Below are 13,429 nucleotides of genomic sequence, written 5' to 3'. Positions count from 1 at the left end.
GAACCATCCTTTGTAAAAAGGATAGGTGGAACAGGACCAGGGTATGTCTGCCAGGGGCAAAGGTTGATGACGTTGTAGAGCAGATATCATCTTTTAGGGGCACAAAAGGTGATATAGTTGTATACGTTGGCACTAATGATATTAAGAGTAGGAGACCGGCAGAATTACTTAACAAGTACAGGTCACTGATGAAAAAAAGTTGTGAATTAGGGTTGAATTTGAAAGTGTCTGCAATTCTGCCCAGACACAATAGGAGGGAGTATATGATGAGAGCCTTGTCGATCAATTCGACCCTGGAAAGATTGTGCAAGGCTCAAGGGATAGAATTTTTTTTCAACCTGGACTGTACTTGTTAACAGGAGAGACTGCTTCTACAGGGATGGGATACACTTAAATAGAAAGGGTGCAAGAATATTTGCTGATGCTATTGAGGCAGTGTTGGGTGGGTCGGAAAACTGATAGCTTGGGGGGATACAAGGACTAATAGTTTAACAGTAGCCGTAGGCAGAGGTGAAGGTGATTCTTGCGCAACTTCTATTAGAATAAGTAGCGACCCGGAGGAAGGGGTGTTGGGGGTTTCAGGGACGGATGGAGTCATCGTGAAACAGGTGGGTATATGGGATGTGTTAGAGTAACTAAGAATAAGAATAGGTGCATGTATACTTGCATGTATACCAATGCTAGAAGTATAGTAAATAAATTTGATGAATTTGAAGTGTTGGTCAAGACATCAAAGGCAGATATTGTTTTGATATCGGAGAAGTGGTGTCACACAGATATAAGGAATGCCGAACTGGAATTTGGGGAGTACAATGTGTACAGAAAGGATACACAGGATAGGAAGGGAGAAGGTGTTATGCTGTTAATAAAGAAAAACATAAAATCAAAAGAAGTGCATCCAGTTGATATAGATGAACAGTGCACTGATGAGTCAGTTTGGTGTGACATAAGCACTGCGAAAGCAAAAATAAGAGTAGGAGTGTGTTATAGGCCTAATGACTTGAATGAGTACAATGAACAATTGTACAGAGAAATAGAGTGGGTTAGTAAATCGGAATGTCTTATAATGGGGGATTTTAACTTCCCAGATATTGACTGGAACGTGTGGGTTGGGCACTCACACACTAGTCAGACTTTTGTGGATTTATTGGATGATTGTTTTCTGCAGCAGCATGTTCGAGAGGCAACCAGAGAAAGTAATCCTCTTGATCTGGTTATCAGCAGTGATCATTCATGTATTAGGAATTTGCAGATAAAAGAACCACTAGGTGGCAGTGATCACAATGTACTGACGTGGGATTTACTTAAAGATTTAATTATCATCAGGGGTAAAGGAAAAGGTTTTTGCTTCCGTAAAGGCGAGTACAGTGGTCTCCGACAGTTTTTAAATTCTGTACAGTGGGATCAACTGATGATGTTACCAACAGTAAATTCTAAGTGGGAAGCATTCAAGGACTTAATCGTGGAAGCTACTAAAAGTTTCATACCTATTAAGAAATATTGTTCAAGGTTTAGGCTTAAATGGTTGTCAAATGAACTAATGAGACTCGTAACAGAGAAGAAAAATGCATGGGATGCATATAAATTATCAAGCCACTCAGAAGCCTATGGCAGATATAAGCTAGTCTGTAATCAGGTCACAAAGGAGGTTAGGCAGGTGAAGGCAGATTATGAGAAATTCTTGGCAAAAGATGCTAAGAAAAACAGCAAGGATTTCTTTACTTATATAAACTCTAAAAGGAAGGGGATGAATCTGATTGGTCCACTTGACATCGATGGTTCGACTGTTGATGATCCTGCTCAGATAGCAAACAAACTGAATGAGTATTTTGCATCTACATTCACACGTGAGGAATTATTAAGGTTTGAAAATGGCAGAAGGTTATCAAATTGTAGCAGGATACTTAATGATTTTGTAATAACTGAGAGCAAAGTGGAAGAGAAATTGTTGAAGTTAAAAGTAAGAAAAGCACCTGGGGTGGATGGGATCTATCCAGTTATATTAAAGGAGGCGGCAAAGCAATTAAGCAAACCCTTAGCCATAATTATGAGAGCATCCTTGGACTCAGGAGAGGTTCCCACGGACTGGAGATGTGCAAATGTATCCCCAATTCACAAAGGGGGATCGAAGGGTGACACGAGTAATTACAGACCAGTTAATTTAACTTCTGTTCCGGGTAAAATAATGGAGTCACTGGTTAAAGATGCATTGCAGGATCATCTAGACAGGACTGCAGCAATAATTCAGACACAGCATGGGTTTGTTAAGGGAAAGTCTTGTCTGACAAATTTGATAGGATATTATGATGTGGTTACAAAGGAACTGGATGCAAAAAATAATTTTGATACCATATATTTGGATTTCAGGAAAGCTTTTGATACTGTTGCGCATGGAAGACTATTGTACAAATTGGAGCAGAATGGTATTAAGGGTAAGTTGCTACAATGGATAAAAGGATGGTTAAGTGGGAGAAGACAGAGGGTGGTAATCAATGGGTGCTGCTCTTCGTGGACTAATGTTATTAGTGGAGTCCCACAGAGTTCGGTGTTGGGTCCACTGTTGTTTTGTATATTTATCAATGATATTGATGAAGGTATATCAGGCTTAATGTTGAAGTTTGCAGATGATACAAAGGTTGGCAGGGTTGTTAATGACAGCAATGGCAGTGTGCTACTGCAACAGGATCTAGATAATTTGGGCAGATGGGCTAAGAAGTGGCAACTGAAGTTTAACCTTGACAAATGCACAGTACTGCATATGGGTAGAAGTAACCCCAGAGAAATGTACCAACTGTGTGGTACTACACTTAAGGTGGTAGAAAATGAAAAAGACCTGGGAGTAATTGTGCAAGCAGATATGAAGTTTTCTGAGCAATGCAGACAGGCTGCCAGGGCAGGTCATGGGGTTTTGTCAATGATATATAGGAATTTTGCTAGCAGGGAAAAGGAGGTGATTATCCCTCTGTATAAGGCAATGGTCAGGCCACGCCTTGAGTACTGCGTACAGGTCTGGAGGCCTCATTTTAGGAAGGATGTAGATTTACTTGAGCGTGTACAGAGAAGGGCAACAAGATTGTTGAGGGGATTGAAGGGATCCTCTTATCAAGAGAGGCTTCAAATTGCAGTGGCTAGAGACTAGGCACCTGCACGGTGATCTGATTGAGGTGTATAATGCCTTGAATCGGTTCAGCACGCTGAATTCTGATGGGATCCTTCCACTTGTTCAGATTACGAACCTAAGGGGCATAAATTCAAATTACGAAAGGACAGATGTAGAATAGATGTGCGGAAATTTGCCTTTAGCCAGCGGGTGGTTAATTGCTGGAACAAACTTCCATCTGTCGTTGTGGAAGTTGATAGGTTGAATAAATTTAAGGAGGAACTGGACAGGCATTTGGAGGGAATGGTGTGATTTTTTTTTTTTTTTTTTTGGCTGATGCTGCATAAGCTCATACATTTGCTTTCTTGCATCACATGCCCCTACTACTACTACTACTACTACAATTTGTTAATGAAAATAAGCAGATTTTGCAAAACTTCAAAAATATTCCAATTTTAATGTTTTATGATTTTGTCATAAAAAGAAAAAGACAGAAAAACTTAATTTATGCAAAAAGACAGAAAAAGTAAGTCAACAATTATTATTTATTATTATAACTATTTGTCAAAAACTATATTATGACAGTGAGATGAAGAGTCAAATCAAGTAAAAAAAAAAAAAAAAGAAAGAAAAATATTCTCCGTTTTAAATATGGAGAGTCTGTAGCTATGAAATGAATTTATTCACTATCTGCAAGAAACAGATACCCATGTTGCTCACCTAATAGGATTTATATTTTATACAACCACTTTCACAAAAGTAAGAGGGGGAGAGAAAAGAACCTGGAAATTTTTTTTTTTTTTAGTTATTTGGTTTTTAGGAGCATTAGCAACTAAGGCCATATTGCTCCGGGATATGCGGTGGTCATTTCCTGACGTTCCCGCATCCTCCGTATTTGGTGGTGACGGGCTCGAACCCCGGTCTAATCAAGAAGCGTGTGCTACGCACTGCTGCTCCTTCCCACCTGGCTACGGAGGCACCTCACCTAGAAATTGACACAAGCACAGAATTTAATTTTCAGTATATCGCCAAAAATATATATACACTTGTCCTATTGTTTGATCAAAGTCTGGAAATATAGGTTATAACATAGAAGAATCTTTCTCCAATGCAGGTTTAGATTTGAGATAACACAGGTTTCTATCTCTATAAAATATAAAAGCACATTAACTGAAAACCAAATTTTGTACTCTGTTTTTTTTTCTTTACACATACATGGTTCAGTACAGTCTCCTTAAATAAAAGAACACAACAATTATTGCTCCCACCTTCCACAGATCACATGCATGGATCTAGTGGGTTATAGGGGGGGGTGTATATGTTAAGCACCAAAGCAACTAAAGCTATTCCTTGCATCATCAGTGGGATTTGAACTCTGGCCTTTCCCCCAATTGTGATAGGATGGTGATTACAACAATCCTGCTACCTGTAACTATTAGGCAATGCTGAATTTAGGTAGTCGGGATTCTGGTGCACATATTTTTAGAGGGCCTAATATAAGGCTGCAAGAGCCATGGATCAGCAGTAACACAGTAGATCTAGAACCCCCACAGCTATGGGGGTTCTAGATTTACTGTGCCACCATCTCCATAAATCTGCCTTGCTACATAGGGCAGAGGAAGGTGTGTGTGTGTGTGTGTGTGTGTGTGTGTGTGTGTGTGTGTGTGTGTGTGTGTGTGTGTGTGCGCGCGCGTGCTTTGACATTTGACCCTGTCAATGACATATTCATAAGTACCAAGAGATAACCAATTAATTTTCTTTATGGTTCATATATTGCTAAAAAACAACTTACTGTGGTCCGATCTCATTTTGGCATAAAATTAATAAAACAAGTACATATTATCATAACATATTTTTATTTCCTTTTATTACAAAATATGAATACATTGCAATAAATGTAGTGTATGATCGATTTTTTAAATATCACATGCCAGATTAAGGGCACTTGCAAAAATGCAAAACCAAAATAATTACTTTATACAAAAAAAAAAAAAAAAATCACTTAAGTACTTGGATCACTTGCAATCTGAAAAATCATTGGCAGTCTGACAATTGGTGACTTCTTATACATACATATTTTGGACTTGTTTTCCTAACACTGAAGATTATCATGTTTGTTATATAGTAATGTAAAATAAAGTGCAATGTTTCAAAACAACCATTGCATTTTATGTTGTATGATGAAATTTGCTGTTTGTTTTCATATATTTTGACATAATTATGGTTTTCCCCTAACCCCATATTTTCTTAACCTTGCTAACAGCAGTTTTGCCAAGTGAAACATATCTTTTCAGAAACGTATTCCTTGCAGTTGGCAAGGGATTCTTGAACTAACAAATCAGAGATCATGTGAACAATTATGTGCCAGCTTGAATGCTTGTGAAATGATGATATGCCTAGGTACAAGATCAGATATATTTGAGCATTCTGGTCTAATGCCAAAGTTATTGACCACAACTTCTGTCTACCTATCTTCCACCTCTGTTACAACATGACTGTTCTATTGCATTCTCAGCTAAAGATAAAGTCAACTTACTAGCATCCTTCTTGGATGAGTTATTTTGTGTCCATTCCCATCACGCCTTCACTATGGCAGCCCTTGAACAGCAGACAATGTCTCTGGTGGCTGAGATACTGGTCCCACCTTCCTAGTGCCACAAATCATTCCCCACTCAGGTCCCTCCCTTTCCTCATTATGCATGGGCTTTGTACTAATAAGCTGACAGGCACTACTATATATGTGTTAGCAGTCATGATGTCACTCCTAGGTGCTACGGTGTATGCCCACTCATGGAGACAGGGGTGGCCATAATGCTTTGGCTCATGAGTGTATTTAATTAAATTACAAACTGTAATTACAATCAATAATTCCTGATGCAAACATGGTTTGGAAAAAACACACAAATGACTTTACAAGGCAGCATACAATTCAATAGACGGGTGGAGTACACAACTATTAGTTGTGAGTCTACTGGACCAGTGCCCACAGCACACTGCAGTTTGCATCAAACAGTACTTTTAAAAAAGAGAAGGGGGTGTCAGTTAAGAGAGCTTCTAATGTTCACACACACACACACACACACACACACACACACACACACACACACACACACACACACACACACACACACACACACACACACACACACACACACACAAAATAAATAACCAATCCTTATTGCACTTTAATACAATAGTGCCCATCACAGAAGAATGCCAGGAGTTCATGTAACATTAGTACAAAGTATAAAGATTGTGATGGATAATAAAGCAATATTAAAGGGACAAGGATTAAAGGACAAAAGTAATTACATCTAGTTGATCAATCAAAATAGTTAAACACAGGACATTATGGGGTTACCAGAAATTCATAGGCATGCCCATGAATCATCATACTATAAGGCTGCATCATTCAGTGTTGGGAAAACAAAGTGTTAGGAAAACAAGTCCATTACATCTAGTTCACTCACTTTCAGATGGAAAATGATCAGCAGAAAAGCACCTAGGGAAGCATCCAGGGGCAATGAGTTGCATCCAGGGGAAAAGGCCCTGGGCCAGCAAATGATGATGTGATGGGAGAGGGACCCACAGATGCAGTGAAATAGATCCTCGGGCCAGCAGTTAAGCCATGAAAACAGTTTAATCCCATGACCTCAGCGGAGATCCTAAGGATAATTGCTTAGGATCTTAAGATTATCATGTTTGTTATATAGTAATGTAAAATAAAATACAAATGTTTCAAAGCAACCTAAGGGATGATCTATAAGGATCATCCCTTAGGATCCTTAGTGGGTACTAAGGATTAGTGGGTGGCCCTGAGGATCATCCCACCTAGGGGTAGGCTTTGGGCCAGCAGTAAGAGTGGGTTAGGAACCCAATTTGCAGTTTCACGACTGGGAATTTCTGGTGCTGGGTATCAGTTGCTGTGTGGAGGAGGTTGTCCAGGAGTAGTGTTAGGAGGTTGCAGGTGATGCCAGCGACAATGAAAGACCTCGTTAGCATATCTGGTCAGTGCACGGAAGGCATCAGACTCCAATAACTTGGTTTCTGGCTGAAGCGATGTAGTGTGGTCAAGGAGTAATTGTTTTCTTAGGTCTAAGTATATATTGTATGAGTGCATCATGTGGTCCCAGTCTTCATGTTTTCCACAGGTGCAGAGGGCACCTTCAACTAGGCCAAACTTGCCTAGTTGTAGGTGCCTATGGTTTCATGCTCCTGCCTCTCATGACGACCACTTCTGCTGGGGGAAGAATGGTTCATCTTCCTCCAGTATCAGAAAATTACATGCAGCTCATGCACCCTCAACTCCAATGCCTATTAGTATACATAGGCGGATTGAAAACTGACAACGCAGTATGTGTTGCAGCAGTTTTTCCTTTATTCACAGTTGCAGTATTCATTACCAGCTGAATGCAGTATCTTCAGTGCCGAACTATATGACATAAAGCTAGCACCTAACAGATTTCTGAACTTTCCATTTCATGCGCTCTAATCTATACTGACTCTCTCAGTGCAGTCTCTGCCACAAAGGAAAATTTCTCTTCCTCTCATCCTATACTGAAAACCATTTACTACTAGTTACTCTCCTGCAGCGAGTCCAATCAATTAGAAACATTTTGCTGGATCCTGGGGCATTCCGGAATTGAAAAATGAGCGTGCTGATCTTGCCACTAAACAACCTCTTCCTACATTCTCACAACTTCAGGTTCCTTATATGGATTACAAGCCTATAATTCACAAGGAATATTACAATAACTTAAAATGGCTAATCTGGAAAAGTAATACCAACAATAAACTCTACCAGATAAAACAAGATCCAAACTCTCTGAATTCAGACAAAACAGGCAAGAAGAAGTGAGCAAACTTGGCTTATGCACCTGTTTTTATTATTGAGAGAAAATCCACCACCCCAGTGCACATCCTGTCACACTCAACTCACAGTCTGTCATTTTTTGGTAGACTGTCCTCTTTAATCCTCCATCTGCTCTAGCACATTCCAGTAATTCTGCAGACTGAATGAAGCTCAGATTTTATCTCACTTCCTCAGAAATCATTCCAGCATAGAACTCTTAATATACTTTAAGTGTATTGGCCTATACACATCAGCATAATTCAATAGCTATAATATATTATATATTAAATAAACTATGAAAAGATGCAATTTGGCCTCAGTAGCCCTTGTGTCATTAACATCATACCAACAACAAAAACCTCATGCCCAGCGAAAAACTCAAATGGTAGATGTGCTAAAGATAAGACTACTACCATCTTTGGCTGAAAGAAAAAAACTTGTCTTCACCACAAAGGTGGTGATCAGACCGATTCCTAGCAAAATCTATGCGGAAGCTGCATTATGAGTGACATCTGTGCTTTGTCAACTCCAACAGGTTTTCCTTATTGGACCAATTCCTGTCCAGCCGAATACTAATCAGACTACACAACATTGAGGGTGACCTGAAATTTGTCAGTAATAAGAAGAACAAAAGCAGCCTGCTTAGCATCTTGGCTCTCTTGCTGGCACAGAATCCTCCTCTGGGCAGGATTTCAGTCTCCAGGAACAATTCAATACCAAAGACCTTTGTGGACGGTGACTCTTCCACCAATGTAGGACTATGTGCCTCTGGCTCAACTGCTGGCCGAACCGCTTTGTTAGGCGGGGTACTTTCCAACACCTGTTCCCAAGCATCCAACCGAATCAAATGGAGTTCCTGCAAGAACTCCATTTCGAGAACTTTCTTCTACCTCGTCTGGCTGAATGGGGACTCTTATTCCCTGGTGGGATAACAGCCATTGTGGTGATCACTGACTTTAATTTTAACTTTACCTGTTCTCTTCTCCCTACCCACAGTCCTGTCCCAACTGCACCTAGCACTTTTCTTGCTACTTTTCACCTGGGGAGATGCCTTACTTCCTGTCTCTCCTCTGCTCTTTCCTTGGCTTCTTTCTGCTATCTTATTCCTGCAGGAGTGTGGACGACCCATCAGATGTCTTTCTACTTCCTGGCCAAGCTCGTGCCAGTGGATGGATGCTAGGAGGCTCCTTCCTGGTGATCAAGCCTCCCAGTAATGAAGAACAACACACTACTCACACTACCTACATCAACTGGCTTCGCAATATTGTGCAGCATCACAGAGTACTTCACGTGGATTTGTGGGAAACCACAAGAACTGCATAACAATAACACTATGTCCACTATTCCAAGTCTAAAGAATTTCTCTACATCTGAGTGCTGCAGGTTGATTTTCATTTAGCTTACTACCATGAAAGGAATCCCAATAGGTATTATACACAGGTACTCAAAACTAGGATGTGATGGGAGACTCTGGATCTTTGCAGCATAGTGAGGCAGCAATGTTTTTCTTCGAAGGTGTAATGAGAGATCATGAATAACATAGAGGCTTTGGACTGGAGAATTCCTGAAAGTTCCCAGGGCTGTCGTCAGAGCACTGTGCTATATAACATTCAGCCTTTCTAATATGCTTCTCCTAGCTGAGTCGTATACTGGAGAACCATAATCTAAGCACAAACAAATTAGAGACTTGTAAAGGTGTAGTAAGATGTACCAATCAGCTCCTCATGACACGGGCGAGAACAACCAAAGTATGTTCAGCTCTTTTAGATAATTAGTTTGTATATGAGTGACATGAGCTTGGAAATAGTTTAGCTAATTTAGCTTGCTACTTAATATCAGGCCCAGAAATCTGATGCTATTAACTAGCTGTGTTGGACTATTGTTTAGCTCCAGTTCAGGATCAGGGTGGAGAGTGCGTCACTTACAAAAGTGAGTGGTGGTAGATTTCTGTTCTATTAGTTGATATTCATTGCATAAGGTTCAGGATTCAATTTTGTTTGTGGGCAAGTTGAAGTTGATACTCAATGATATTCATGCTTTGCAATTGGCAAGAGATGGTGAAGTCAGCTGCATACACATAAGCTTCAACAGTCTTGGGATGTCTTGTGTCACGCTGTTGACTCAAATTGTGAATAAGGTTGCACTGAGTATAGATGTAGAAAATTCTGAATTAACTCGGAAAATGATCCCTTATCCCTAGACAGTAAATGTCCATAATAATGCATCGCCAGGTAGTGTCAAATGCCTTTTTGATATCCAAGCTGACAATGACTAGATGTTTTACGACGAAGGCATTATGAATATTAGATTCAGCTTTGATGAATATGTCGAGAGATCTGTTCTTACGAAAGCCATATGGATGATCTGATAAAAGATTCTCTAATTCTAAGATCCATGTAAGCTTCGTATGTACCATTCTCTCAAAAAATTTTCCCATGCAGCTTGTAAGAGATATTGGTATATAATTTTGAACCAAGGAAGATCTTTGTTTTAGTAGGGAAAGAAGATAACATTTCCTGAAAAGATCTGATTATAGAAAATCAGTAGAGTACAACATAAGTTCTCTTCAAGTAATTGTTTTAGCACAATGTAATGAATGCCATCTGGGCCAGCAGCACTACCATAAGATTTATTTAAAGATTCCTTAAGTTTTGTTAAAAGTAAATAGTTGATTGTATGGTAGTGAAAGACGTGTGGAGAAGTTAATTTTGTGGCATTCTGTGTGCCTTGATGCATTGAAAGAAGTGAAGTAGAAGGTGGAGGCAGAAGCAGATATTGCAGAGAATGATTCTGCTAATGCACTGATTTCTTTAGATGCAGACAGATCTTTCCCATTCCAATGGGGTATTTGAGAAGGTGTTCAAAAGAATTTTCCATTTAGCACTTGAATTCTTCTCCAGATGAACCATGGGTCAGTGTCTTTGGTGATAGTTGAGGCAAATGCAATCCAGGAGTCACGTTTGGCTTTCCACCTAATCTGCCTTGCTTTGGCATTAAGTCTTTTATATTCAATTAGATTACTGGTGGTAGGAAACTTGTGGAAGTTGTTCCAAGCAGTTTTTCTCCAAACACAGCAATCTGTATTCCACCAGATGTTTTGGTGGGAGCATTTGTGAGATCATGATTTTGGATTGGAATCTTTAGCTGCAGTTAGTCCGACTGGTAATGTAAATCATTACATCAAATGGGTTGTTGTTGAACTGTCTAACTGTATATGGATGGAATAGCTATCCCAGTTTGCCTCGTTAAACTTCCAGGTAGATTGTTGCTCAAGAGTTGGATTTATCTGTGTTTAAAATGAGCAAATGATTGAAAATTGATCACTGTTTAGAGCAGGGGGTTCTTAACTTTTTTTGTGCCATGGACCCCTTTGGCAGTCTGGTGAAGCCTATGGACCTCTTCTCAGAATGTTTTTAAATGCATAAAATAAAATAGATAGGATTACAAAGGAAATCAATTATATCGAAACACACTTATCAAAATATTAAAAAAACAAATTTGTTATATAGTAATATATGTGCTTCTTTATTAACTCATTAAATAACAAGACAATAAATTTAAAATACAGGCAACCCTATATAACATGGTACTTCTAGAACAAGGTGTCGCTCTAACAGGGTGCTGGAAACCTCACAGAACAAGGTATTTTTGAGTTTTTTTGTGCTGGGAAAAACCTTGCTATTATGTTAGATGTAATTTTCAGCATTTCCATTTCTTTTTGTGAATCCCTGCTGTTGACTCGCTAGTTGTTATCGCCTTTGTGATATTTTTCTAAAGCATATTTCTGGAAGTAGTAGTAGTAATAGTGGCATGTGATGTAAGAAAGCAAGTGTATGAGCTTATGCAGCATCAGCCAAAAAAAAAAAATTTACACGACCATTCCCTCTAAATGTTTGTCCAGTTCCTCCTTAATTTTATTTAACCTATCAACTTCCACAACGACAGATGGAAGTTTGTTCCAGCAATTAATCACCAGCTGGCTAAAGGCAAACTTCTGCACATCTATCCTACATCTGTCTTTCCTCAATTTCAATTTATGCCCTCTCAAGGTGATTATTCTGAGAAAGAGGAATAATCTCATCAGCATTGAGCATGCTCAAACCATTCAAGGCTTTATACCCCTCAATCAGATCACCTCGCAGGTGCCTAGTCTCCAGACACTGTAATCTGCAAAACTTAAGTCTTTCTTCGTAAGAGCAACCCTTTGTTCCATTCACTAATCTTGTTGCCCGTTTCTGTGCTCGTTCCAACAGCTCTACATCCTTCTTAAAATGAGGCCTCCAGACCTGTATACAGTACTCAAGATGTGGCCTGACCATCGCCTTATACAAGGGGATAAGCACCTCCTTATCCCTGCTAGAACTGTGACTCTATTGTCAGGGAAACAGGGAACATGGTATGTAAAAAGGATACGTGGAACAGGACCAGGGTATGTCTGCCAGGGGCAAAGGATGATGACGTTGTAGAGCGGATATCATCTTTTAAGGGCACAAAAGGTGATATTGTTGTACACATTGGCACTAATGATAATAAGAGTAAGAGACCAGTGGAATTACTTAACAAGTACAGGTCACTGTTGAAAAAAGCCGTGAATTAGGGTTGAATTTGAAAGTGTCTGCAATTCTGCCCAGACACGATTGGAAGGAGTATATGATGAGCGCCTTCTCAATCAATTCGGCACTGGAAAGATTGTGCAAAGCTCAAGGGGTAGAATTTTTTTCAGCCTGGTCTGTACTTGTTAACAGGAGAGACTGCTTCTACAGGTATGGGATACACTTAAACAGAAAGGGTGCAAGAATATTTGCTGATGCTATCGAGGCAGTGTTAGGTGGGTTGGAAAACTGCTAGCTTGGGGGGGGATACAAGGACTAACAGATTAACAGTAGCCACTGGCAGAGGTGAAAGTGATTCTTGCACTGCTTCTATTGGAATGAGCAGCAGCCTGGAAAATAAGATGCAGGATATTTCAGAGACTGCTGGGAGTCATTGCTGTACAAGTAAACACATGGGTTGTGTTAAGGTAGCTAAGAATAGGAACAGGTGCATGTATACTTGCGTATACACCAATGCTAGGAGTTTGGTAAATAAATTTGATGAATTTGAGGTATTGCTCAAAACATCAAAAGCAGATATTGTTGGGATATCAGAGACGTGGTGTCACACAGATATAAGGAATGCAGAACTGAAATTTGGGGAGTACAATATGCACAGGAAGGATAGACAGGACAGGAAGGGAGGAGGGGTTATGCTATTAGTTAAGAAACACGTAAAATCCAAGAAAGTGAAGCCAGTCGACATCGCTGGACTGTGCAGTTTCGAGTCAGTTTAGTGTGACATAAGCATTGGGAGATCAAAATTGAGAGTAGGAGTGTGTTATAGGCCTAATGACTCGAATGAGTACAATGAACAATTGTACAGAGAAATAGTGGGCCAGTAAATCAGAATGTCTTATAATCAAGTCACAAAGGAGATTAGGC

At 39.7% G+C, this 13,429-nt stretch overlaps 1 protein-coding gene across 2 annotated transcripts in view; it reads right to left on the bottom strand.

The window, feature by feature from the left end:
* The window catches only part of LOC150083608 (NPC intracellular cholesterol transporter 1-like), a 339,105-nt gene that overhangs the window by 120,613 nt on the left and 205,063 nt on the right, over positions 1-13,429 (bottom strand). The gene's annotated exons all lie outside the window — the stretch shown is intronic.

The sequence above is a fragment of the Mastigoproctus giganteus genome, chromosome 7, assembly GCF_048544385.1.
Source record: "Mastigoproctus giganteus isolate SK-2022 chromosome 7, ASM4854438v1, whole genome shotgun sequence".
Classification (NCBI taxonomy): domain Eukaryota; kingdom Metazoa; phylum Arthropoda; class Arachnida; order Uropygi; family Thelyphonidae; genus Mastigoproctus; species Mastigoproctus giganteus.
This window is presented reverse-complemented; position numbering and strand designations above follow the sequence as displayed.